At 35.3% G+C, this 26,927-nt stretch overlaps 1 long non-coding RNA gene across 1 annotated transcript in view; it reads left to right on the top strand.

Annotated features, from left to right (window-relative positions):
* Positions 1-12,600, top strand: part of LOC108288437 — a 35,613-nt gene extending 23,013 nt beyond the window's left edge. Inside the window, exons 2-3 of the long non-coding RNA XR_001818710.2 lie at positions 10,331-10,448; positions 12,123-12,600. This is a non-coding gene — a long non-coding RNA (uncharacterized LOC108288437). The remainder of the gene's footprint in view (positions 1-10,330; positions 10,449-12,122) is intronic.
* Positions 12,601-26,927: the final 14,327 nt, after the last annotated feature.

The following is a 26,927-nucleotide window of genomic DNA, read 5'->3' as shown; positions in this document are numbered from 1 at the left end:
CAAAGAGACTTAGATTTCCACACAGTAATAGTGGGAGACTTTAACACTCCACTGTCAATATTAGACAGATCAACAAGACAGAAAATTAACAAGGATATCCAGGAATTGAACTCAGATCTGGACCAAGTGGACCTAATAGACATCTACAGAAATCTGCACCCCAAATCCACAGAATATACATTCTTCTCAGAACCGCGTTGTACCTACTCCAAAACTGACCACATAATTGGAAGTAAATCACTCCGAAGCAAATGCCAAAGAACAAAACACTCTCTCAGACCACAGAGCAATCAAATTAGAACTCAGAATTAAGAAGCTGACTCAGAACAACACAAATTCATGGAAACTGAACAACTGGCTCCTGGATGTTGACTGGATAAATAATGAAATGAAGGCAGAAATAAAGATGTTCTTTGAAACCGATGAGAATGAAGACACAATGTATCAGAATCTCTGGGATATGGTTAAAGCAGTGTCTAGAGAGAAATTTATAGCAATAAATGCTCACATGAAAAGTGAGGAAAGATGTAAAATTGACAGTCTATTGTCAAAATTGAAAGAGCTAGAGGAGCAAGATAAAAAAAACTCAAAAGCTAGCAGAAGGCAAGAAATAACTAAGATCACAGCAGAACTGAAGGTGATAGAGAAACAAAAAAAAACCTTCAAAAAATCAATAAATCCAGGAGCTGGTTTTTTGAAAGGGTCAACAAAATAGACAGACTGCTAGCCAGATATATGAAAAAGAAAAGGGAGAAGAATCAAATAGATGCAATAAAAAACTATAAAGGGGATATCACCACTGATTCCACAGAAACACAAACTACAATCAGAGATTACTACAAACAACTCTATGCACATAAACTAATAAAACTGGAAGAAATGGATAAATTGCTGGACACTTGCATCCTTCCAAGACTAAACCAGGAAGAATTTGAAACCTTGAATAGACCAATAACAAAAGCTGAAGTTGAGGCAGCAATTAATAGCCTACCAACCAAAAAAAGTCCAGGTACAGATGGGTTCACAGCTGAATTCTACCAGAAGTACAAAGAGGAGCTGGTACCATTCCTTCTGAAATTATTCCAAAAAATACAGAAAGAGGGAATTCTTCCCAAATCATTTTATGAGACCAACATCATCCTGATACCAAAACCCTGCAGAGACTCAACAAAAAAAGAAAATACAGGCCAATATCCATGATGAACATAGATGCAAAAATCTTCAATAAAATACTGGCAAACCCATTGCAACAGCACATCAAAAAGCTTATCCATCACAATCAAGTAGGCTTCATCCCAGGGATGCAAGGCAGGTTCAACATACACAAGTCTATAAACGTAATCTGTCACATAAACAGAACCAAATACAAAAACCACATGATTATCTCAATAGATGCAGAGAAGACCTTTGACAAAATTCAACAGCCCTTTATGCTAAAACCTCTCAATAAACTAGGTATTGAAGGAACATATCTCAAAAGAATAAAAGCTATTTATGACAAACCTACAGCCAATATCATACTGAATGGGCAAAAACTGGAAGTATTTCCTTTGAAATCTGGCACTAGACAAGGATGCCCTCTCTCAACACTCCTATTCAGTATAGTACTGGAAGTTCTAGCCATAGCAATTAGGCAAGAAAAAAAAAAAATAAAGGGTATTCAATTAGGAAAAGAGGAAGTCAAATTGTCTCTATTTGCAGATGATGTGATTGTATATTTAGAAGACCCCATCGTCTCAATCCAAAGTCTCCTAAAATTGATAATTATGCAACTTCAGCAAAGTCTGAGGATACAAAATCAATGTGCAAAAATCACATGCATTCCTATACACCAATAACAGACTTGAGAGCCAAATCAAGAATGAACTGCCATTCACAATTGCTACGAAGAGAATAAAATACCTAGGAACACAACTAACAAAGAATGTAAAGGACCTCTTCAAGGAGAACTATAAACCACTGCTCAACAAAATAAGAGAGGACACAAACAGATGGAGAAACATTCCATGCCCATGGTTAGGAAGAATCAATATTGTGAAAATGGCCATACTGCCCAAAGTAATTTATAGATTCAATGCTATCCGCATCAAGCTACCAATGACCTTCTTTACAGAACTGGAAAACAACCACCTTAAACTTCATATGGAACCAAAAGAGAGCCCACATAGCCCAGTCAATTCTAAGCAAAAAGAACAAAGCTGGAGGCATCAAACTATCTGACTTCAAACTATACTATAAGTCTACAGTAATCAATGCAGCATGGTACTGGTACCAAAACAGATATATAGACTAATGGAACAGAACAGAGGCCCTAGAGGCAATGCCACACATCTACAACCATCCGATCTTTGACAAACCTGACAAAAACAAGCAATGGGAAAAGGATTCCCTGTTTAATAAATGGTGTTGGGAAAACTGGCTAGCAGTGTGCAGAAAGCAGAAGCTGGACCCCTTCCTGACACCTTACACTAAAATTAACTCCAGATGGATTAAAGACTTAAACATAAGACCTAACACCATAATAACTCTAGAAGAAAACTTAGGCAAAACCATTTAGGACATAGCCATAGGTAAGGACTTCATTACTAAAACACCAAAAGCATTGACAACAAAAGCCAAAATAGACAAATGGGACCTAATTAAACTCCAGAGTTTCTGTACAGCAAAAGAAATAATCATTAGAGTGAACTGGCAACCAACAGAATGGGAAAAAATTTTTACAATCTACCCATCTGAGAAAGAGCTAATATCCAGCATCTGCAAAGAACTAAAACAGATTTACAAGAAAAAAGCAAACAAACCCATTCAAAAGTGGGCAAAGGATATGAACAGACATTTTTTATTTTATTATTTTTATTTTTATTCTTATTTATTATTTATTTATTCTTATTTATTCAATTCTTATTTTTATTAAGCTACAGTAAAATTGGTTTCATTTAACACTGTTTTGCTTAAAACTGCAGTTTCCAGAAATCTATCAATGGAACTGAATGAAGACTTACAATGTATAAGAATCTTACTACAGTATATTACATTTACCTTAAAAATGTTTATTTTTACTTTAAAAAGTCAATTATCTAAAGAAATGAAAAATAGTTTAATATTTTATGTTTATCGACAAATTTATTATTTCTGAAACTATGTAAATATTTAGCATTATTTGAAGTAAACTTCTGCTGATGATTTATGCTTTTGCCTAATGTTTATCTGAAAATATCTTTACATAGTCTTCATTTCTGAAGGATTAAATAATATTTTCATATATGTTGACAAGCTTTTGTTTTTAAGAACTTTATGACTTGCCAGTGTTTTCTGGCTTTCATTATTTTCTATGGCAAATCAACAGGTATCCATTTTATTGCCCTTCTGTATATAATGTCATTTTCTATACTGCTATTCTTAAGATTTTTTTTTTGTCGTTGATTTTGACACATTTTAAAATTATAAAAGGGTAAATTTAATGTAAAGATATAAAACTCCAAATATGCCTACAGCAAATAACAGAACTGCAAAATGCATGAAAGCAAAACGGACAGAGCTGAATTTAAAAATAAACTCAGTTATAGTTGGAGATTCGATTCTCCTTGTTTGTTATCAATAGTGCAAGCAGATAGAAAATCCACAAATGGGGGCCAGGGCCAAGGTGGCTGACTAGAAGCATCTCCTGTGCGTGGCTCTCACGGAGAGGGTGAGTAAATACTAGCTCAACTGCACCATCCAGGTGGACACGACGGGATTCAACAAGGAAACAACTCAACCCACGGAGAACAGAGAGGAGTGAGACAGGAGGACTGTCCACCTGGGAATGGCACGGAGCTAGGGGAGGACCCCCAAACTGTGGGGAACCAGTGAGTGATTGAGGGTCCTTGGGGACCCACACTTTTGCCAGGGACCTTTGCAACTGTGGGCTCCGGAGCTCCCCTGTGATCCCAGCCCATCTGGGCCTCCAGACTGACAGGGAAGCTGTGGAGTATGACCAGAGCCGCTGCTCAGGTTCATATGGAGTCATGGAGGAGCCTTCGATCGTCGGGTGTCCCAGCACCCCCGGCTGAAGCTCCAGGAATGGGGCCGAGTCCACAGGGCTGAAGAGCAATGGACCACAGGCCTCACTTCCGTGCACCTCACGGGATAAGGCCACTGGTCTGTAACCCTAGTGTAGCCCAGCCCTACCTGGGCTCTCCGCTGGCAGCAGCTCTGCACTTCCCTAGGAAGGAACTCCCAGAGGGAGAGGCAGGCCACTGTTTTTGCTGCTCCGCAGCCCTCTCTGCTCTTGCCCTTAGCCTCTGGGGGATGCGTGATTAAGGACTGGTACCAACCCCCAGCACAGCACAGCTGTTCCTCAGAAAAGCAACCGGGCTGTTTCTCATGTGGGTCCCCATACCTACTTCTCACTGGGCAGGGCCTCCTGGCCTGGGGCTGCAGCACGATGACCCTGCCCCACCAGAACTTCAGTGGGAGGCGGCTGTGTCTTTCTCTGAGGAGGAAATCCCAGAGACAACCCACCATTCCTCCACCATTGTAGTTGCAGGCATGACACCCTTATGCCTCAGGCTTGGGAAGGAACAGAGGGCCTGGCCGCAACACTAGAACCTCCAACAACCACCATAGGGAGAGGAGTCCAGTCCCACTTCCCTGCAACCCCCCCACCCCAGACCCTTCACCAGGCAGAGCCCTTGGCTCCAGACTGAAGAACACCTGCCTCACCTCCAGCTGAACACATATACTGGGAGTAGCTCTGTGTCTCTCTGGGCAGGGACTACCAGAAGCAACAAACAGCCCCCTGCCACAGCCACGGCAGCTGTTCTGCGCTGCCGCCCTCTGTCTGGGGAAGAAAAAGCTGGGAGAAAGACCCTACCTGAGCTGGGGGCTCCACTCAGCAGTACAGCTTCCCCCCAACCCCCCCCCCAACTTTACGTGCCCGTTAGCATCAGTTCTGCATCTCTGAGGTGAAGCTCCTAGAGGCAGCCAAGAGCCCACTGCCATTGTCACTGCAGTGGCACTGCCTTTGCACTGGGGAAGGAGAAAATACCCAGAGTACCTTAACTACACTTCTAGCAAGTCCTAACGTGAGGAAGCCAGTCTGTCTCCACCATGACCACCTCCCGCCTCCTGCTTGTCACCAGCTTGGACACACAGTGCAGCCACCCTACCCTGGGTTGATGGCACTGATTGATAATAGCTCTTTATCTCTCTGGGGTAGAGCCCCAGGAGACAAGCAAAGGCCCTCTGCCACAGCCATTGCCAAGGCCTTTTCCCATGCTGCCTCCAAGAGGGTAATGGAACATAAAGCCTGAGCTCGCCCCAGAGCTGCAGCTTTCCAAGCTGAGGAAAGAATCCCAGAACTTGAAGACTGTTTTTTCTAAGTCAGAAAAAAAAATTAAAAAGAACAAATGAAATCTTTGTGAAATATGGGATCATGTAAAGAAACCAAATCTGTGACTCATTGCCATCGCTGGAAGAGATGGGGGGAATGCAGGCAACTTAGAAAACTTATTTCAGAATATCGTCATGAAAAAATCACCCTTAACCTCACTAGAGAGACCCATATTCAAATTCAGGAAATGCAGGAAACCCCTGAGAGATACTACTAAAGAATACCATCCCCAAGACATATAATAGCAAGATTTTTACAGCGTCAAAATGAAAGAAAAAAAAATGTTGAAGTATGCTGGAGAAAAGGGACAGGACCACACCTATAAAGGGAACCCCATCAAGCTAACAGCAAAGCATTCAGTAGAAAACCTACAAGCAAGAAGAGACTGGGGACCTGTATTCAGTATTCTTAAACAAAAGAATTTCCAGTGAAAAATTTAATCTCTAGCCAAACTAAGCTTCATATGTGGAGGAGAAATAGGATCCTTTTCAGACAAGCAAATGCTAAGGGAATTTGTAATCATTGAACCTTCTTACAAGAGGTCCTGATTGGAGCACTATAAATGGAAAGGAAAGACCATTACCAGCCACTACAAAAACATACTTAAGTACACAACCTATAGACACTATAAAGCAACCAAGCAAATGAGTCTGCATAATAACCTGCTAACAACATGATGACAGTACATATCAATATTAACCTTGAATATAAACAGGCTGATGCCACAATTAAAAGTCACAGAGAGGCAGGCTACATCAAGAAACAAGACCCAATGGCATGCTGTCTGCAAAAACCATCTCACATGCAGTGACATCCATAGGCTTATTAAAATAAAGGGATGGAGAAAATGCTACCAAGCCAAAGGAAAACAAATCAACAGTTGCAATTTCAAATTCTGACAAAACAGACTTTAAAACAAGGAAGATCAAAAATGACAAAGAAGGGCATTACATAATGGTAAAGTGTCCAATTCAACAAGAATTCTAACTATTCTCCATATATATACACTCAGCATAAGAGAACCCAGATTCATAAAACAAATTCTTAGAGACCTGCAAAAAGACTTAGATTTCTACATAGTAATAGTGGGAGTCTTCAACAACCCACTAACAGTATTAGGCAGACTATTAGGGCAGAAAATTAACAAAGATATTCATGATCTGAATAAACACTTGACCAAATGGGCCTAATAGAGATCTATAGAACTCTCCACTCCAATACAACAGAATACACATTCTGCAACATCACCACATGGCATGTACTCTAAAATTGACCACACAATTGGACATAAAATATCCTCTGCAGATTAAAAATAACTGAAATCATACCAACCTTACTCTTGGACCACAGTGCAATAAAAATAGAAGTCAATACTTTAAAAATACTCAACACTGTAAATGAGATGGAAATTGAAGTACCTGCTCCTGAGAGACTTTTGGGAAAATAATGAAAATAAGGCAGAAATCAAGACATTCTTTCAAACTAGTGAGGACAAAACACAACATACCAGAATCGTTGAGACAAAATCAAGGAATTGTTAAGAGGGAAGTTTATAGCACTAAACACCTACTTCGAAAAGTTAGAAATGTCTCAAATTAACAACCTAACAACACAACTACAGGAATGAAAAAAACAAGAGTAACCTCAAAGCTAGCAGAAGACAAGAAATAACCAAAATCAGAGTTGAACTGAAGGGCATTGAGAAACAAAAAGCCATAGAAAGATCAATGATTCCAAGAGTTGCTTTTTGAAAACATTAATAAAATAAACAGACCACTAGCTAATTCAAAAAAAGAGAGAGAAGATCCAAATAAACCCAACTAGAAGTGACAAAGGGAACATTATCACTGATCCCACAGATATATAAAACACCCTCAGAGACCACCACAAACACCTCTATGCACACAAACTATAAAACTAGAAAAAATGTATAAGTTTCTAGGCACAAAGAGCCCGCCAAGATTGAATCAGGAAGAAACTGAATTCCTGAACTGATCAATAATTTGTTCCAAAATTGAATCAGTAATAAAAAGCTTACCAGCCAAAAGAAGCCCAGAACCAGATGGAATCCCAGTCCAATTCAATGAGATATATGATGAAAAGCTGCTACCATTCCTATTGAAACTCTTCCAGAATATTGCAGAGGATGAATTCTTCCCCAACTCATTTTTTGAGGCCAGCATCATCCTGATACCAAAACCTGGCAGAGACTCAATACAAAAAGAAAACTTTAGGCCAATATTCTTGATGAACATAAATGTAGAAATCCTCAACATGTTATTAGCAAACCATATCCAGTATCACATTAAAAAGCTAATCTACTATGATCAAGCAGGCTTTATCCTTGGGATGCAAGGTTGGTTCAGCATATACAAATCAATAAATGTGATTGATCACATAGACAGAACTAAAAAAAAAACCACATATGCATCTGAATAGATGCAGAAAAGCCTTTTGAAAATTCAACATATCTTTGTGTTAAAAATCTGCAACTAACTAGGCATTGAAGGGATTCTTTTTTGCTGAACATACAGTTGCAAAATTATTTGACATTTTCATAAGTATATGTGGAAACTTAATATATTCATAAATGTTCATGACTTTTATGATGTAATACTATAATGTTACAATGTAATTTAGTAATTAATTCAATGAAAAACCAATATATTATACAATTTAAACATAATGTATATATTAGTGTGGTTTATAAAGTATGCTTATGACTATAACTTTATTTAATAATACTAAATCCTTTTAACGTAATATCCTTATTCCAACTTAAAAAATGTTACTGATAAGGATACTGATGGTAAGCAATATTATTTGTCCAAAAATCAATCAGCTATTACATGATAGCTTCAAAACTAATTTTCTTCTCCTTCCATTAAAGAATGATGCATTTTTATTGACGTATGAGAAAAATTTCTAAAACTGTAGATGTATTTCTTGCAAGTCAGTAATAATATTATTAACTGAATTATTCTTAGAGTTCAAAATTTATTAAAACAAAATATTTAAACCTTAACTTATTAAAAAACTATTATGCTAAATGTAAATTTATATATCTGATTTAAAAGTAGTGAATAGCAAATATGTAATATTAGCATGTAATGATAATATATAATGAATAGGTATCTTTTCAAAATATATATCTGTGGTATAAAATACTAACATTAGAAAAGAAAAATCGCTTCTATTGAAAAATTCACTTTCTATAAAAAGATATGCTATATTTATTTTCAAATAGCCTTATAATATATTTACATTTAAATGATTTCCAATTAAGTATCTTACATTAAGACAATAAAGTCTTTCCTTATAGATGTTCAATTATCTACATTTTCTTAGGTAAAAATGTAATAAAAGAAGCCAAGCCCCAAAGACAGCAAACTAAAATGATTTTTGCATGCTTTCTCCCCTAACTTTATAGCTGTAACCAGTAACTTCTACTTATTATTTGCAGTAACTTTTTCATGCTACAATAGAGGGACATTTTGCAAAGGCATCAAGGGCTGTGTGAATATTTGATATGTTGAAGAGCTGGTCTGAAACCTTTTTGGTGGAAAATTCATTAAAAGTTGCTTAGCAACTGAGGTGTTTGGATGTACTGAGAATTGTTTAACATGTTTTCAGTGGAAAATACTTTCAAAATGAGTGAAAATTTGGGATTTTGGATTTGTCTGTAAAATATTAAAAACATTAATTGTTTCTTATGAATAAAATATTATATTTGGAAGACATTTTGAAAGGAAGATTATTAGGACTGAGTCTTTAAAAAAAACACAACCAAAGAAAGTAATTGTCAAATTAAAGTAAGGTGTACTTTTCTGCTTTTAAACCTCCGGAATCTAAATAAAATATCTGAAGTTATTTTTATAATAAATAATGCTTCAAAATTTATAATATATTTGGAAATATTTACTGGTTTAGCTAGCTGATGTCAGTTATTTCATGTAAAATTAATGACAAACTAAGAGGGAAGATCTTTCAGTAGACATTACATAAAAAGGAACTTTATTGTCAGGAAATAACATTGATTTAAAAAATATTTGTTACTTAAAGACATTATTATGAAAAACTACTGTGAGAATAGAAATGTAAAATTAAGACTCTCAACTTGGAAAAATGTAAAAAATATGGAAGTTCATTAAACATTATTATTTAATTATTTATGTAATTGTGGTAAAAAATAGTTACTATTTTAAAATACACATTTTTAAGATTACTAATTGTGATGCTACTAAGAAAAGTCAGATAGCAATTTACCCTCCTTTAAAACTTAAGAATTTTATATTTATTTAAATTCAGTGAAAACAATTATCAGAAACAATTAACGGCAATATAACCAGTAATCATTCTGATGTATTTTCCTTAGTAGTTATAATTGGCAAATTTTATTAACACAAACAAATGTACAGAAACCAATAGTATTCTTATATATAAACAATAACCAATTAGAGAAAATAATGTTAGCGACTCCATTTATAATATCAACAAAGATTATTAAATACTTAGGAGTAAAATTTATGAGAAATGTACATGATCTATAGGAGGAAAACATTAAAACACTCCTAATAGACAAAAATAGAGTTGAACAGTTAGAAAATCATGCCTGGTTCTTGAACAGGAAAGTTTCACATGATTAATAGGTCATTTTCCCCAAGTCAGTTTATTAATACTTAATATCATTTCAATAATCCATACCAACCAGGTTCAATAGGAGAACTAGAGTCAGTGAGAAATTTGATGTCTACGTTTATGGGTCTAAACTCATTGCTGGAAGTTCCTGCTTGATTTTCCCCATTTCACAGTATTCTCTCTCTTTTGACTACCTGCCTTGCTGACTTCAGTCCCCAGCATAAATACAGAAGCATAGTTTGCTACCACAGACTGTTTACTCCATTCTCACCATTGTATGAAGTGTAATCATTTGACAAATCCCTTTTTGTATCTTAGACATAGTGATTCTGCTCTTCTGATCAACCCTGATTGACACAGCCACAGTTAGAGAAAATGGAAAGAGCTCCTCTTCATTAACTAATTTGAGATTAACATTGCTTTCAATATTTCCAATGTATGCTGATGACCACAGGACACATTTGAATATTCCATGATAGCCATATTTTCCTTATGAATTTGTAAATTTAAACTGTATGCCTCTTATGGTGCAGATCATAGTGATTTTTTTTCCATATCAGTTTATTCATTTATCCAGTTTACATTTTGTCTGTCTTATGGGTTTGTACCTGAATTATAACTAATATCTTTCCAGTATCACAAAAAATAATATTTTTGTGATATAAAGTATTACTTAATTCATCATTACCTAAAAATCAGATTCTGAGTAGGAATTCCTAGAAATATATAAAGCTGATATTTTCATATTTTTATGAATTTCATTCTTTGGAATCAGTCTTTTTCCAGAATTTTAAAGTGGATAATCTAAAATTTCTTTCGTTGATATTATCCTTAACAAATAAGAAATATGTAGCTATAGATTATGCATAATAATGAGAATTGTAGTTACTGAAATCAAGATAATCCCTTAATATATGTTTATACATTGGTGTATCATTTTAACGCTAAAAAGGGTAGAATAAGAAATCTTTTCACAACCAGAAACTGCTCTAAACACGCTTGCTATCTTATGTTATTTAACCATCCACATAATTCCTCAAGCAGACATTGTTGTCCTTGCTGTACAGATGATTGAACTCAGGCTTAGAGAGAGTAGTAAATTGCCCGAGATGAGAAAGCTAATAGGTAGCAAGTTTGGCATTTGAGCCAAGGTCTGACTTTAACACATACTCTTAACCTCTTCAATGTAAAGCCTTCTTATAAATGGATTTATAAATGGATTTCGACCCTAACATCAGTATACAATTCCTTTCACTCAAATAATTTCGGTAATACCCTTTGTTAGTCAACACCAATTCTTAGAAAATACTTTCATGTAAAATATGCTTTCCTGTAACTTCTTCCTGAATTCCTTCGACTGCTCTCTGAAGTGACACCAAATCAACACTCTGCTTACCCACATGTGGACATTCCTAAAACTGTGGGGTTCATTATTGTCTCGCTTTTATAAATAGTTATTTTTACTCCCTTCACATGTTCATTTTTAGATGGGCAGCCTCCTGACTGTAGCTTGCCATTACTCTTCTTAGAAATGGAATGCCCATAGGTGAAAATAAATTGACCAAACTTCCAAGCATATTAATAGCAAAAGTAGCAAAAAAAAAAAAAAAACAATAATGTAATGCTCACCAGTTTTCCTTTGGCATTGAAACTGCCACTGTTTTAAACTGCATTAACCTGCTTGGAGGCCATTGGCTTTACTCACTTGTGATCATCAATGAGGCATGATTTCCCTGATACACTCATGAAAACCTGGTCCATAGTGGATATGCACTAATTATTGTGTAATAACTGAGTATACATTAAATGAAAATTATTTTTGAAGAAACTTTTCATTAGAAGAGCTACATCCAATAGAATTTCATTTCCCATGGTTTGGAAGTCTTTCCCGTATGTCTATCAGGTCTTGGTTTGGGATTGTTATTTAGAACTAAAGTAGTACTCTCTTTATCAAAATGACATCATATTGTCTTTTAATTATCTCAGAGTATAGCCCCAGGTACCATCACCCTTCCTCTTTCAACCACTCTGTCTCTGTTATTTTATATGTGTTTCCTGCTCAATTGTCTCTCAATGGATTTTCATAATTCTCAACATTTTTTTCCCATAGCTCTGGAAAACTATCTATGAAATCATACCTAATAAACACATCAAAGCTTTGGAGTTACTCTTACCCCAACACCTGAATTTATCCTGGGCATTTGGTTGGTGAAGCCTAGTCAAGCCCGTGTAACTGCAATTGTCTGGAAGAATGAGTCTAACGTGTTAAAATTGCTACACTTCAGTGTTCTGAATGCATCCATGTGTTCCATGATATTGCAGGAGTCACAAGAAAGTGAATCACAAGATTCTTAGAAAGTAGAGAAAGCACTGCCTTCTGACTTACCTAACACATTTTTTTCATCACCCTGTTCTGAGATTATAAGATCAGGAGTAACAGAGTCACTTTACAAAGATATTACAGTATTTTGGTGAGAACCTTCGAAGATTTTAAACTTAGAAAGTTCTTTTCACTTGGAAACAACCCAAATGTCCATCAATGATAGACTGGATAAAGACAATGTGGCACACATACACCATGAAATACTACGCAGCTATCAGATGCATTCACGTCCTTTGCAGGGACATGGATAAAGCTGGAAACCAACATTCTCAGCAAACTAACACAAGAACAGAAAACCAAACACCACATATTCTCACTGAGAAGTAGGAGTTGAACAATGAGAACACATAGACACAGGGAGGGGAACGTCACACACCCAGGGCCTGTTGCGGGTTGGGGGGCTAGGGGAGGGATAGCATTAGGAGAAATACCTTCTTTTGTAAAGTTTGGGTCCTTTGTAGGGACATGGATGAACCTGGAAACAATCATTCTCAGCAAACTGACAGAAGAGCAGAAGATCAAACACTGCATATTCTCACTCATAGGCGGGTGTTGAACAATGAGAACACATGGACACAGGGAGGGGAGCACTACACACTGGGGTCAGTTGTGGGGAAATAGGGGAGGGATGGTGGGGGGTGGGGAGCTGGGGAGAGATAGCAGGGGGAGAAATGCCAGATGTAGGTGATGGGGAGGAAGGCAGCAAATCACACTGCCACGTGTGTTCCTATGAAACAATTTTGCATGTTCTTCACATGTACCCCAAAACCTAAAATGCAATAAAATAAATAAATGGGGGAAAAAAAAAGAGAAATACCTAATGTAGATGACAGGGTGACAGATGCAGCAAACCACCATGTCAGGTGTATACCTATGCAACAAACCTGCATTTTCTGCACATGTACCTAAGTATTTAAAGTATAATAAAAAATAAATAAAGAGAAAATCCTTTTCAAAGACAACCTTATGCTGAATTGTGAAATTGCTGTCATTACGATTCCTGACTCTTATAGGTCTTTCAATCATGTCTCAAACATTTATTCCACTCTCCCTGGCCATCCAAGGTGCCCTACAGAAGTTATATATCTGACACATAGTTAATGCTTTAAATTCAAAACATCCCTTTATAACTTGTTCCTCATATTTGTTTTCCTCATGACTCTACTCTTTTCTTGGAATTTATAGCATTATTCAGAGGTAATGTTCCTGTGAAATCATGTGTAAAGCAGTTTTTGACTATGGTAAAGTCATCTTAATTTAAATTTAAAATTAATGGCGTTTTGATATATGTATACATTGTGGAATGACAAAATAAAATTATACGGAGTAAATAAATATAATTTTATTTGCCAATTAAAAAACAAAAAGCAAATGAATGGTGAAATGCTGGTTCTTGCAGGGAGATGATGGGTTTGTCCACGATGCCAAAGTCTCAGAGTATTTCTCATGGCATCCTTTACAGCTATTCAAGCTCTACTCTATGCATACTTGATTTTGTTGGTGCTTTTATCTTAAAATGATTATTGATCACAATCATACTTTATTATTCCATAATTGCTGTTCTCTACATACTGAACCATAACTCACATGCCTTCTTGCAAGATAAATTCAACCTCTCACTTGAAGAGTGTACTATATTATTTTAACTTAAATTTATCTCTTCTTTTTGCCTTTCTGCTTATATGTGAGAGTCTGAGGATTAAAAACTTGGCTGTCCAGTGATACCCATCCATTTGAGGAGCAGTGATCAGATTGTTTAATGATACTCTTTGTTTCTAATTGCTTGTTGTTCCATACACTAATCAACCTTTGACCGAAGACATTTTTCACGAACTCCCTTGGTGCACTATCTTTTCTTAGCTTCAGCTTTGGTTCGTGGCCTCTTGTTTTTCAGTCCATTACCTCCAGAAACTATTTGTGACTTGCCACTTTCTTTGTCCTTCAAAGTTTTATTCAACTTCAATAAAATATTTTTTAACATTCATTTGTTTGTAAGGTAATATTTTTCTACAGCTCTGCAAGCTGTTTATGTTTTAAGCTATCTTACTAGAAAAGAGTAGAATAGTTAGAAAAAGCTTCAAAATAAAAACATTCCAGTAAGCTAAGCAAAATTTGTTATTGGAGAAATAAAAAATATTTTATTATAAATTTAGGGTAGCCTAAGTGCACAGTGTTGTATTAGTCCGTTCTCAGACTGCTATAAAGATACTACCTGAGACTGCGTAATTTATAAACAAAACAGATTCAATTGACTCACAGTTCTGCATGGCTGGGGAGGTCTTAGGAAACTTATAGTTATGGCAGAAGGCAAAGGGAAAGCAGACACCTTCTTCACAAGGCAGCAGGAAAGAGAGAGAGAGAGAGAGCACCGAGGAACTGCCAAACATTTTAAAAAATAAATCTTGTGAGAACTCACTATCAGGAGAACAGCATAATGGAAACCACTGGCATAATCCAATCACTTCCCACTAGGTCCCTCTCTTGACGTATGGTGATTACAATTTGAGATGAGATTTAGATGGGAACACAGAGCCAAACCTTATCAAATGTTTATGAAGTCTGTAGTAGTGTAGAGTGTTGTCCTAGGCCTTCACAGTCACTCACCACTCACTGACACCCAAAGCAGCTTCCAGTCCCACAATCTTCATTCATGGTAATGGCCCTATGCAAGTGTGCCATTTTTTAATTTTTTTATTCATACTCCTACTGTCGTTTTTGTGGTTTTACATATGTTTAGATTTGCAAATACTTACCATTGTGTTGCAGTTACCTACAGCGTTCAGTGGAGTAACATGCTGTACAGGTTTTCAGCCTAAGAGGAATAGGCTAGTTGGGTAGTAGGCTACACCATCTAGGTTTGTGTAAGTATACTCTGTGATGTCCATACAATAACGAAATTGCTTGACGATGTATTTCTCAGACTGTGTCCCATTCTTGAATTATGCATTATTGTATTTGTTTTGTTTTGCTTTATAAATTTGGATATTAAACTGTGGTAAAGAACACAATCTCTTGGAATGTAGTTAAGTGGATTAAGAAACTTGACTAGAATGTTTCATAGTTGTCAAATATTTGGCTTTGTTGTTTTGTACATTATCCACTTTGCTCATACAATTTCACCTCTGTTTAATTTTTAGAATATTTTTTCTGTTATATATTAAATATATATATATATATATATCCCAAATTAGAAAAGTTCATGAAGTCATATGATCAAAATTCCTCCAATTAATCACCAAATGATCTTGAACTTGACAAGGATGCCTACTTTTACCACTATTATTCACCATATTACTAAATGATGCACAGAGTCATAGCTTGTTGTTTTCTGGCAGGTCAGGCATTTATACTAATTGAGGAAATGACACATTCTTGGGCTCCCTTTTATACAATTGGTTTACAGCTGCATCAACCACATTCTGATGAGTCATACACACATGTATGTGTTTACATGTATATGCCCATGTATATATGTAATACTTATCTATATATGCTGATAGGTTTTTTAAATGGGTTTTAATCCACACTTTTTATTTCAAAAAATTGTCTAATTTTTTGGTGTTGTCCAAAACATATTTACAACTTTAGTACATAGCACTATTTAACTCTAGTTTGCAATGCAACTATGTGCTTGACGAAACATAAATATGTTTATAGCTGCGCTTTTCAAAAACATGTTTATAAGCAAAGAAACATTTCTAATCGTAAAATTTTACCACTTTCAAGCATAGCAAACATGTTAAAATTCACCCTCATTAAAATGTAGGAAGAATCATCTTTTACAAAATTTACTTCACCCTTCCTACTTAACTATTATGGGTAACAAACAGTTGTAAAAATAAATTCTAAAAAAAAATCATGTTATTTTGAGTGCCATTTTTCAACTTGTTTCTAGGACTATTTGGCAAATTTTAAAATACATTCATAAAAATATCTTTTGAAAATTTAAGATATCTAACTAAAGACAAATGCCTAAATATAATACAGGATTTTTTAAAACATGAAATAGAATTATTTAGATAAAATTTTTTTTGGATAATTGGCATCCAAGTGATTTGTACTTGAGGATAGCAGTTTGCTGGTGGCTCAAAGTAGGGGAGAATGGGGATAAAAAGGCAATAAAGTTTTGCAAAACAAAACAAAACTTAATAAAATAAAATGGTACGTATGAAATTGAAAGGACATATATAACTGAAGGTACATATAAAATGCATAGAAAAGGCTATGACATCAGGAAATTTTTCATCTGAATTCTAACATTCTTTACAATAAAACACTGTAAATTTCCTTCCTCCCTTCTAATTATTCTATAATAGTTTAAATATTTTTTAAGGGGAATAGGTTTCTCAGTTTTACCTTTAGGGAAAGAAAATTCAAAAGTAATTCCACATGCTTCACATCTAGAAATAAAATAAACATATGATAAACCATTTCTGATGTGCAGTAAATGGTTTATGAGTAAGGAGAATGAATACAGCTTGATTTTTCCTGGCTCAAAACAATATCTAAGGCTGACTTATTATAAAAGAACTATTTTGAAGTAAAAAATAATTAGGTACGGAATAAAAAATGAAGAAATCTGTATTTCTGGAATTCATGTACATATCCAAAATAACCTAAAATAAAATTTGTCCTTGTGTGAATCAATAATCAAATTTCAAAATTACCACTGCTGTATAATAAGAATCTGCAACTAAACATTTTTTGTGAAGCTGAAGTAAAATAGAAACACTTTTATGTTAATTCCACATTTTAAAGTGACTTAGTGGAGGTAGAAGAAAGGCCAAACCACAATAATATGAGAATCTCTAATTAGGCTAATTACCTGCCATATCTTCAGTGTCCTCTATAATAAACACTTTTGTTATGGAATTATATAGTTTAAAACTGTTTTGTCCTGACTTTTTCAAAACTCATTTTTATAATAATAATTACTTAAGAGCAGAATTTGAATCTTTCATTCCAAATAAACCTAAGCACTAATTAAATGCACTAAAGGTGATTTACAATCTTCCTCTGAAAGTGACACTCTTCACTTCCACTCAGATGCCATTCACCTGAGCAAGTTTTGAGACAGCCTTCCAAGAAAAGGGTAGAATAATCCTCCTAAGGGCACAATAATCTACCACATTGTCTTTGTTCTTTATGGATGTATTCTTTCCTTCCATTTTGCCACACACAACTTCCATTGGCTTTCTGATAATGTGGTCATAAAAAGTAATTTTTTTGAGAGGTTTTCAATTTAAAAGTGTCTTTATTCTAATATGTCAATAGTGATTTAGGCATATAATGTGGAAGTGAAATCATCTCCCCTCAGATTATAAAGGAATTTCTCTAATGGCTTCATGCTTCTATTGGTGTTCTTGTGTGGCAGCAAGTTATCTGATTCATAACTGTGATTTGTGTGTAGCATGTATTTTAATCTGGTAGCTTTTAAGATTTAGTCTTTATCTCAGGTCTCTTGAAATTTCAAAACACTGTACTTTCTCATACATCTTTTTTCAACTCTTGTTTAATGTATGGGTTTGAAGAGTTCATGGAGGCCTCCAAATATCAGTTGCTGGTGTAGCTTTTCCCTCTGGCTGTTGACTTTCCACAGGGAATTCGGGAACTTTCTGTCAGCGTTCTTGGAGCTGAGGGTAACCTTGAGATTGTGGGGCTTTAATCATTTAATTAGCCAATTTGAACCTTACAACTTATAAGTTTGTTTTCAGTATTTTATTTCTATCGTGTGCTAAGTTATGATTCACGTTCCTGAATTTTGACCCTCACTATTCACATTTCTGAATAAAATAATTCTGTAATCTCCAGCATGGTTAAAGCAACAATAATTGCATAACTTAGCAGAATCTATTTTTTTCTGGCAAAATTCTAGTGATTATATATGTATTTTATGTTTCTACATGTTTCTTATATGGACTTTCAAAAAATTCTTCAATTTCAGCTTCATCATATCCTACCTTAGAAGTGTATGTCACCATTTATGTTTTTTTCTGAGAATTGGTGACTTCAACAGCCTTGCCGTGTCTCTTATCTACTTCTGTTCTTACAGGACTGCTCAAATTTCACTAGTGAGCTGAATGAGCAAATCAGTTATTCATCTCCATTTAATTTCCAAAATTTCTGGAGATTATTTATTTTAATAATTGTACATAATATTTTATTATAATGTCATCTCAGTATGCTTTTCTAACCATCTGAAACTAAAGTTGTAAATATTTGTGAATCATGTAGTATAGGATCTGTTATGTTTTTCCAGTGAATAAATGATTATGTTAATACCATTTATCAACTATCTTTTAATCAGTGATTTTACATTCCTTATTTATCACATAGTTAACTTCTCTTTATAGGTTTATTTATTTGTGCTTTTTCTTATTTCAATCTCACACCTTTTCAATACTACAGCTTATTAATATATTTTAATATCTGGCTAACCTCGAAACAATTTTTATTTACTGTTTCTAGAAAACTGTCTTACATATTTACTACAATTTGGCCTCCAAATATCATAATTCTATGAAATTTGGTTCCAAGATCTAATCAAGTAAAACTTAATTATTAAAAAAAGCCTATATTTAGTAAAGCATCAGATGCCTTTTAAACTATTTTCTTTCTTCCCATTGATTCTTCTCATTCCTTTACACCACTGCTTGCCTAATCTCATTATTTATTTTATCTCTGTTAGTTAGTTATTGCCAGAAGATCAGTTCTACCAAGACATTCTTCATCACCATGAATCTTATTTCCATGACGTCTCAAAAGGTGCTTCATCAATGAGCTTCTCCTCGACTACTCTGTTTAAAACTGCAAGTCCTGAGATGGCATCCATCCTCCTTGTTTTATTTTTCTCAATTCAGTTTTTTGTTTGTTCGTTTGTTTGTTTTGCATTTGAAGCATGGGTTAATATGTTTATATTCTGTCTTACCCACTAAAATAAAAGCCTTAAGAGGACAGACACTTTGGCCAGCTTTAGACCCTGCACCTAAAAGGTATCTGGCTGATGGTGGATGCTTAATACATGTAGGTTGAATAAATATCTCTATTTATGACTACATTAAAAAGGGTTCTACTATAATGGCACCTATTATTAATAATAAGGGCTCTGAATTTTTCCTCATTTTTACATGAGTTTTCTCTTTCTAATCAGTTTCCAGGTACACAGACATATATCATCAATTGCCTGGTGTTATCTCCCAATTAGTCATGATCTGAAGCAAACATGACAAGCTTTCTTTCATTCTCATCAACCTGAATATTCTCTTGAGAGTTCTCACTACGTCTTTTTGGACCTCTTAAATCCACATTCTATCAAGTCCCCTGACTATTGCTTTACTTGAAAATTTCATCATTTTCTGTGCAATCTGCTGTGTTGTCCTTCTAAATTTTCTTTACATATTTTTTTTCATCTTTGAAATCATTCTCCTGTTAGAAACAGTATGTTTATGTCATAGCCCTCATCTACTCATAACCCTAAGCAGATTCTTGGTATCATTAGCAGCCATTTAAAAGTATAAACTGTGGCCCAGGCATAGTGGCTCATGCCTGTAGTCTCAGCATTTTGGGAGGCTGAGGTGGATGGATCACTTGAGACAAAGAGTTCGAGATCAGCATGGCCAACGTGGTAAAATCACATCTCTACTAAAAATACAAAAATTAGCTGGGTGTGGTGGCGCATGCTGTAATCCCAGCTACTTGGGAGGCTGGGGCATGATAATCCCTTGAACCGGGAGGTGGAGGTCGCAATAAGCTGAGATCAGACCACTGCACTCCAGCTTGGGTGACAGAGTAAAACTCTGTCTAAAAAAAAAAAAAAAAAAAAAAGTATATGTACAGTGCAGGATTATTCTCAAAGAAGTAACTTGTCTAAGGTTATTAAAGTTTGTGACACTCTACGCTTGATATATATTTCTTGAACATTCACAATGTGTCATCATGATATACTGAGTCATAATTTGCAAACCATTTATATGACATGTTTTCCAATAACAAATGAAATAGGTAAATAGGAGAAAACCAAAAATGTGTAAACTCAGAAGAAAGAGATTGGGATAGGAACGTGTCATATAGGGTGTAGAAGGGATGCAGAGCTATGACTGTGGCTGAAACCTTTGGCCTCTGGGCTAAAATGCAGGCAGCAGAAGCTGGAGGTTCACATCCTATGGAGTAAACTCTGTTTCTCTCAAGAAGCCCAACTAGAACCTAGTTCAAACCTTGGAAGCAACGGCTGGAATGGGGCTGAGAAAACTACTACTAACTCATTCCCTTGAGATTTGGTTTTACAACAAGACAAGATCATAATGAGTAAAAAAAACCAAAAGCTCATTCTTATCCATCAGAAACCAATCAAGCCCCCTGTGGCTGGCATCTGGATCTGTCACACCCAACATATTTTAGCACGAAAGCTCGGAGATGATGTTATATTCAGGGAGCTCAGGATGCTAAATGAAGGAGGCACAAAAGGACTAGTCAGGAAAGGATATTTGAAAGTGGCACATCATGAAGATAAAAATAACAAACAAAGCTTTCATTTCATCCAAAAAATCCTGCCAACCAAAATTTCAGAACAAAAAAGGAGAGAGTTTGATATAGAAGAGACCCAACAAAGCAACAATCATCCATTAACAATAATTTGTAGTGAATCTAACTATGCCAGATATTGCCCCAGAAACTACAAATACAGAAAAAAGATAATGCCTTAAATACTCAGCCTTTCTGGCAGTTGCGTTTTAATGGATATGAAGTGAATCCAGAAAAGATTAATTTTATAAAACAATTCTAAAATAATTATAAGTGTGTTTAAGATGTTTAAACATATTATCAAAAGAATCATTTTAATTAAAACTAAATTAAACTAAAATGTAAGGACAGAGAAGGCAGGGATCTTTATGTGTGGAATCATAGTACTCCTGCTACATAAAAGTATGTATGCAGCATAAAAAGCACTCAATAAATATTTTTGTACCAATGTGTAGAGTTTGAAAGATAAGAGATTATGGAGAAAAAAACAGCATGCCACAAAAAAGAGACATGATTTCTGAAATATTCTGCAAAAACAAGTACAATTATATATCTTATTGAAAGTATACTCTCTAGTGTTGAGCAAGCCAAAGGATAAGTGAAAAACTAAACACTTCACAACAGAAGTAGAGATTCTCAGGGATAATTAAAATGTTTTGTAATGATCAGAGAAAATGCAAAACATCTAAACAAAGATTGACATCAACATTTTTTATCCATAGGAATAGATAGAATACTATTTGCAAGAGAAAATAATTTTAATTTAGCTAAACTCTTATTATAGCACAGGTTTTAAAAAGGTATTTCCAGGGATATAAGGATGAAACCCTGGCTGGGCGCAGTGGCTCACACCTGTAATCCCAACAGAGGCTGAGGCGGGCAGATCACGAGGTCAGGAAATCGATACCATGCTGGCCAACATGGTGAAACCCCATGTCTACTCAAAACACAAAAATTAGCTAGGCATGGTGGCACGTGCCTGTAGTCCCAGCTACTCAGGTGGCTGAGGTAGGAGAATCCCTTGAACCCGGGAGACAAATGTTGCAGTGAGCTGAGCTCACACCTCTGCACTCCAGCCTGGTGAAAGAGTGAGGCTCTATCTCAAAAAAAAAAAAAAAAATTCTATGTTGAGACCTAGCCTATGTGACAGCATTTGGAAATGGGGCTTTGGGAGATAATTAGTTCATGAGGGCAGAGCTCTCATGAATGGAATTAGTGCCCTTACAGAAGAAACCATAGAGCCCTTCCTTGTCCCTTCTCCCATGCGAGGACGCAGAAATAAGATAGCATTCTCTGAACCAGACTCTCACCAGACACTCAGTCTGCAGGTGTCTTCAATCTTGGAATTTCCAGCTTCCAGTACTAAGCAGAAATAAATTTCCCTTGTTTTTAAATCATCCAACCTATGGTATTTTTTTGTAGCAGCCCAAATACACTAAGAAAGTATGATTAGATAAAAGGTAAAAATTCAAGGAAAATCGATAAATTTGTGAGCCAATTCAATTAAAATTTGACTGATATTAAGTTACAATTATTGGTAGCCAATCTCTATCATGGCCCACAGTAATCCTTTCCTCTTAGTATTTGTACATTATTGTTATTCCCTTCCTTTGAGCGTGGGCTGAACTTTTATTTCTAAGAAAAAATGACTGAAGTGATGGAATGTCACTTCAGAGATTAGCTCACAAAAACAGCTGTGGCTGCTGACTTAGACATCCTCTGTCTCTTGTTCTCTGTTGGATCTCACCCTGGAGAAAGCCAGCTACTATGTTCTTAGGCACCCTACGGGCAGCCCATGTGTCAAGGGACCAGGGCCTGCCAAGAGACTTGTGAGTGAGCTTGGAAGCAGATGAGTCTCCATTGAGACTTCAGACAAAGCCAGAGCCATGAACAGCGGCTTGCAAGTTCTTGAGCCAGAGACACCCGGCTAAGTCACATGGACATTCTTGACTCACAGAAACTCTGATATAATAAATGTTTGAAGCTGCCATGTTTTAAGGCATTTTTTAACAGAATAAGCAATAACTAATATAATCATAACAACTATTGAAAATATAAAATTAAACCTTCCAATTATAACAGATAAGCAGTATGCAGTGGGCAATCATATGATACAATACTTGTTACTATCAGAAGATAAGTTTTGAATTTGGAAAAAAAAATTCATGATGAAGAATTCATGCTAAAAAATTAAAGGTAACCAATAAAATAAAAAAATAATAACACTCTAAAGCTCACAATATACACTGAAAACTTTACAAGTAAAATATAAGAATATGTCAGGTAGAAAGTATGCAGTCTTAATAAGGAATTATTTTTAAAAAATACTCCCAAAGAAGTATGTATTAAAATCGATGGTCGGGCATGGTGGCTGATGCCTGTAATCCCAGCACTTTGGGAAGTTGAGGAGGATAGATCACGAGGTCAGGAGGTCAAGACTAGCCTGGCTAACATAGTGAAACCCTGACTCTGCTAAAAATACAAAATATTGGCCATGTGAAATGGCACGTGCCTATAGTCCTGGCTACTCGGGAGGCTGAAGCAGTGAGCCAACATCTTGGCTCACTGTAACCTCTGCCTTTTGGGTTCAAAAAGGCAAACCTCTGCCTTTGAACCCAAAAGGCAGAGGTTGCAGTGAGCCAAGATGTTGCCACTCCACTCCAGCCTGGCAGATAGAGCAATACTCCATCTCAAAAAAGAAAAACTACATTTTTTTTTTCTGAGTAGCCTTTTCATTATGTTAAGCCTAATATTAACTGTAACACTGTAACAGACTCCTTTTGTGCCGGTTCTATATCTTGTGGGCCAGCTTGGACTTCAGGATAGCTGGAGGGGACGTTCTTTGCCCACACAGGCTGCCTCCCACATTGCTGCTTTCTGGATCACTTGGGTTTTTGGCAACACAGTTTTTTCTGATGTCCAAGCAGCTTTCTCAACAGTTATTAAATAGAGAAAGTTAATACTCTTGAAGTTAACCTCAACCAACGAGGGACAAGATGACGTGGATAAATTTGCAGCTTCTGTGCTGTGAAAAAGCAATTGTGAGTTTCATTTGGAGGAAGATTTGTCGCAGTGAGCAGTAATGGCTCAGTGATAACCAGCTAAATAACTACTCTGTATGGGTCCCTCCTGCTCTGTCACACTCTCCCACCTCTTCACTTGCTGCATTCACAGATCACATCCCAAATGTCCTAATTGTTCCCACGTCCATGTCTGGAGTTTGCTTTTGGAGAAAACCTAAGTCGTAATGAAAGAAATGTCTCAAATTTCCCATAATAGACATTGATTATAATCATTTCTTGCAATTTTCAGTAGGATCTCCAATTGGTAAAACTATTCTGACTTGAATTCATTACCTTTTCATTAGTAGCTTCACAGAGATAAATTAAGAAAAAAATTATGTAAACTATTTCAAAATATTTTTTAAAAGACAGTTTATAAATTATCAATTTTGGCTGTTGTGGTCCTCAACAGCCAAAAAGATATACAAAATGTAAGAACAGAATTTTTAAAATTACCTTGCATAAATAAATATTTTGTCTTTACCATACATCATAGCAAAAGAGGATTCTTCAATTTCAGATTAATTAAAGGTATGCAGAGGTTCTAAATCAATACATTCTCTTCAAAAGACACATAAAATAAATATTATATTATATTTTAAAAGCAGTTAGACTGTCTATGTTAGTATATCAGATAGACTATATTGGATGAATGTACCTGCAAACATGTTTATGTTTTTTTTGTCTAATTTTTTTTTCAATTTTTCAAGGAAGTTCTGACAAAAGGAATTTCATAATAAGGTGGATTACAATTTTTGTAGTTAGTTATTTTAAAACCCTAAACTTTATTGATATTCGTTATTTTCACCATGTGTTACATATATGAATTCAACAGTGATTAAAAATATCCCCAGGTTTGAGTATTACTGTGTTCTACTTCTCAGTATTTTTAAGAGAAAAGCAAAAGAAAATTAAAACAAATTATGACAGAGGTAGTTTATGGTGATTGAAAGAAAATATGACTGTTCTTAAGACAATTATTTAACTATTTTTGACTTTTTATTGCAGTCATTATAAGTGTGAACTTACTTTTTAAATTATCCTCTATTTTCTGAGTAGAACAGGATTACTAAAAACATCCAAATAAATAATAATCCTGGAATTTATAATATGCAGAGTCATTTATTTATGCATATGTAATTTTATCAATGCAAAGTATTTAAAACCATTATCAAACATGATTTTTGACTTTATCTTAGTTATAAATATACAATGGCATATAAGTAAAGTCTACTGTGTACATTGCCACATTACACACACAATTAGTATTGGAGTTTTGACACAGGTGGTATAAATAGTTTAGACATAAGATTTGGAGAAATTTGAAAGCCATGCCTTTCCTTTAATATATAGCAAGATATAGTCATGAAGGAGAGATAATATTAAAATCACCAAGAAATTAAAATGGAATAATGTATAAAGGAAAAGTTGTGGTGACAAGGAATTGAAAAATAATCACAAGGATTAAGCTTCAGGTGGCCAAAGAAATGTGTAACATCATTGGGAAGAAAAGTGTACTAATAGTGTAGTCTTGACCTTTGCAAAGAATTCTACTGTCAATGGAAAATCACTCTTTTATATTGCAAATACTGGATTTTCTCATTGTAAATGACATTTGCCCGAAAAGGAACATTAAAAAGTTATAAACAAACAGTTTCCTGTTCAGTTAACATTGAAATAAAATTTGTAAAACTTATGAAAAAGTTTTATTGAATACCTATCTTTAAATTTATTTTCTGGTTTCCTGCTCTAAGGTTACGCTCATATTCACCAGAATTTAAACATATTCTCTCCAAAAGACACAGAAAACCTCCGGTTTTTTTTCTTCTGAATTTTTCAAGAATTGTCACATCACAGGCGCTATTCACATTGAACACTGAAATGTAACAAATGCTCTATCCTTGAATGAACTGTTATATTGTATATAGAAGAATTTTATTTAAATGCACATAATATATTGAAAAACAAATTGAACTTGGAAATGGAATTCCTAACACTAAAATGTTTATTTGTATCCCTTATGGTGAATGTGGGGACAAGGAATTATCCTGTACTGTTCTTGATCTGAGAATTGATCCTGGTTCTTTGGTTTATTTCACTTTCTGCATCGTATTCTTCAAACCATGATCTGATGAGGTTTTAGAAGTATGCTCTGTTTCTTTCATTTCACATTTATTAGCAGACTTTTTGCAACGAATTATTACTCCTTAAGGAAAAGGAAAATAAAAAGATACATTGCAAATCATCTTTAAAAGACTCAACATTCCTTTTCCAATTTTTGTTTTTTGCTTGAAGTACTTCTAAATATCCGCATCTCCTGCATTCTCAGCCTCTAAATTTATTGTTTGCTTCCTCTAAGTGGTGGTCACATAAATTATCTGAAAGTGCTGTTTCTGCAAGATGAAGGGAACATTTCCTCTCTGGGGAGAATAAAATCCTGACCACACTTTCATAAACACAGTGAAAGGTTTACTCAGTGAAACAACTTGTTTCTAGTGATTTCTATGCCTTAGGAATTCCCAAAGACCACTCCAATTCTCAGGACAAGGTTTTCAGGTATAAACTATTTTTTTACTCTGTAAGTGCCATGTATTATTTAGGACATTGGCTGTATTCTTCCACAGCTGTTTGGTAGCTCTTCGATCACATGGAAATGAAAATTCTATCATGACCTAAATGAGTCAGCATGGAATATTTTCTCATTTTCCAAACCAAGTGACCTCTCTGGCTTCCAGACTGATTCCATGAGTCATTCTCTGAACAGACACACAGAGGTGTGGCCCTGAGTCAGACAGTAATCTTTGAGCCTGATCAAGTCTCAATATTTAGGACAGGCTATGAGTTTTCTCTTCTCAGACACAGTTTTTGAAGTAGAAGTATTATTACCTTAAGTAAACTTAAGGGGAAGCAGAGGGTGTACACATAATCTAAGAGCAGTAGTGAGTTCCAG

The sequence above is a fragment of the Cebus imitator genome, unplaced genomic scaffold (genome assembly GCF_001604975.1).
Source record: "Cebus imitator isolate Cc_AM_T3 unplaced genomic scaffold, Cebus_imitator-1.0 Scaffold374, whole genome shotgun sequence".
In the NCBI taxonomy this organism is placed as follows: Eukaryota; Metazoa; Chordata; class Mammalia; order Primates; family Cebidae; genus Cebus; species Cebus imitator.
Note: the sequence above shows the minus strand (reverse complement) of the source record. Positions and strands in the feature narration are given on the sequence as shown.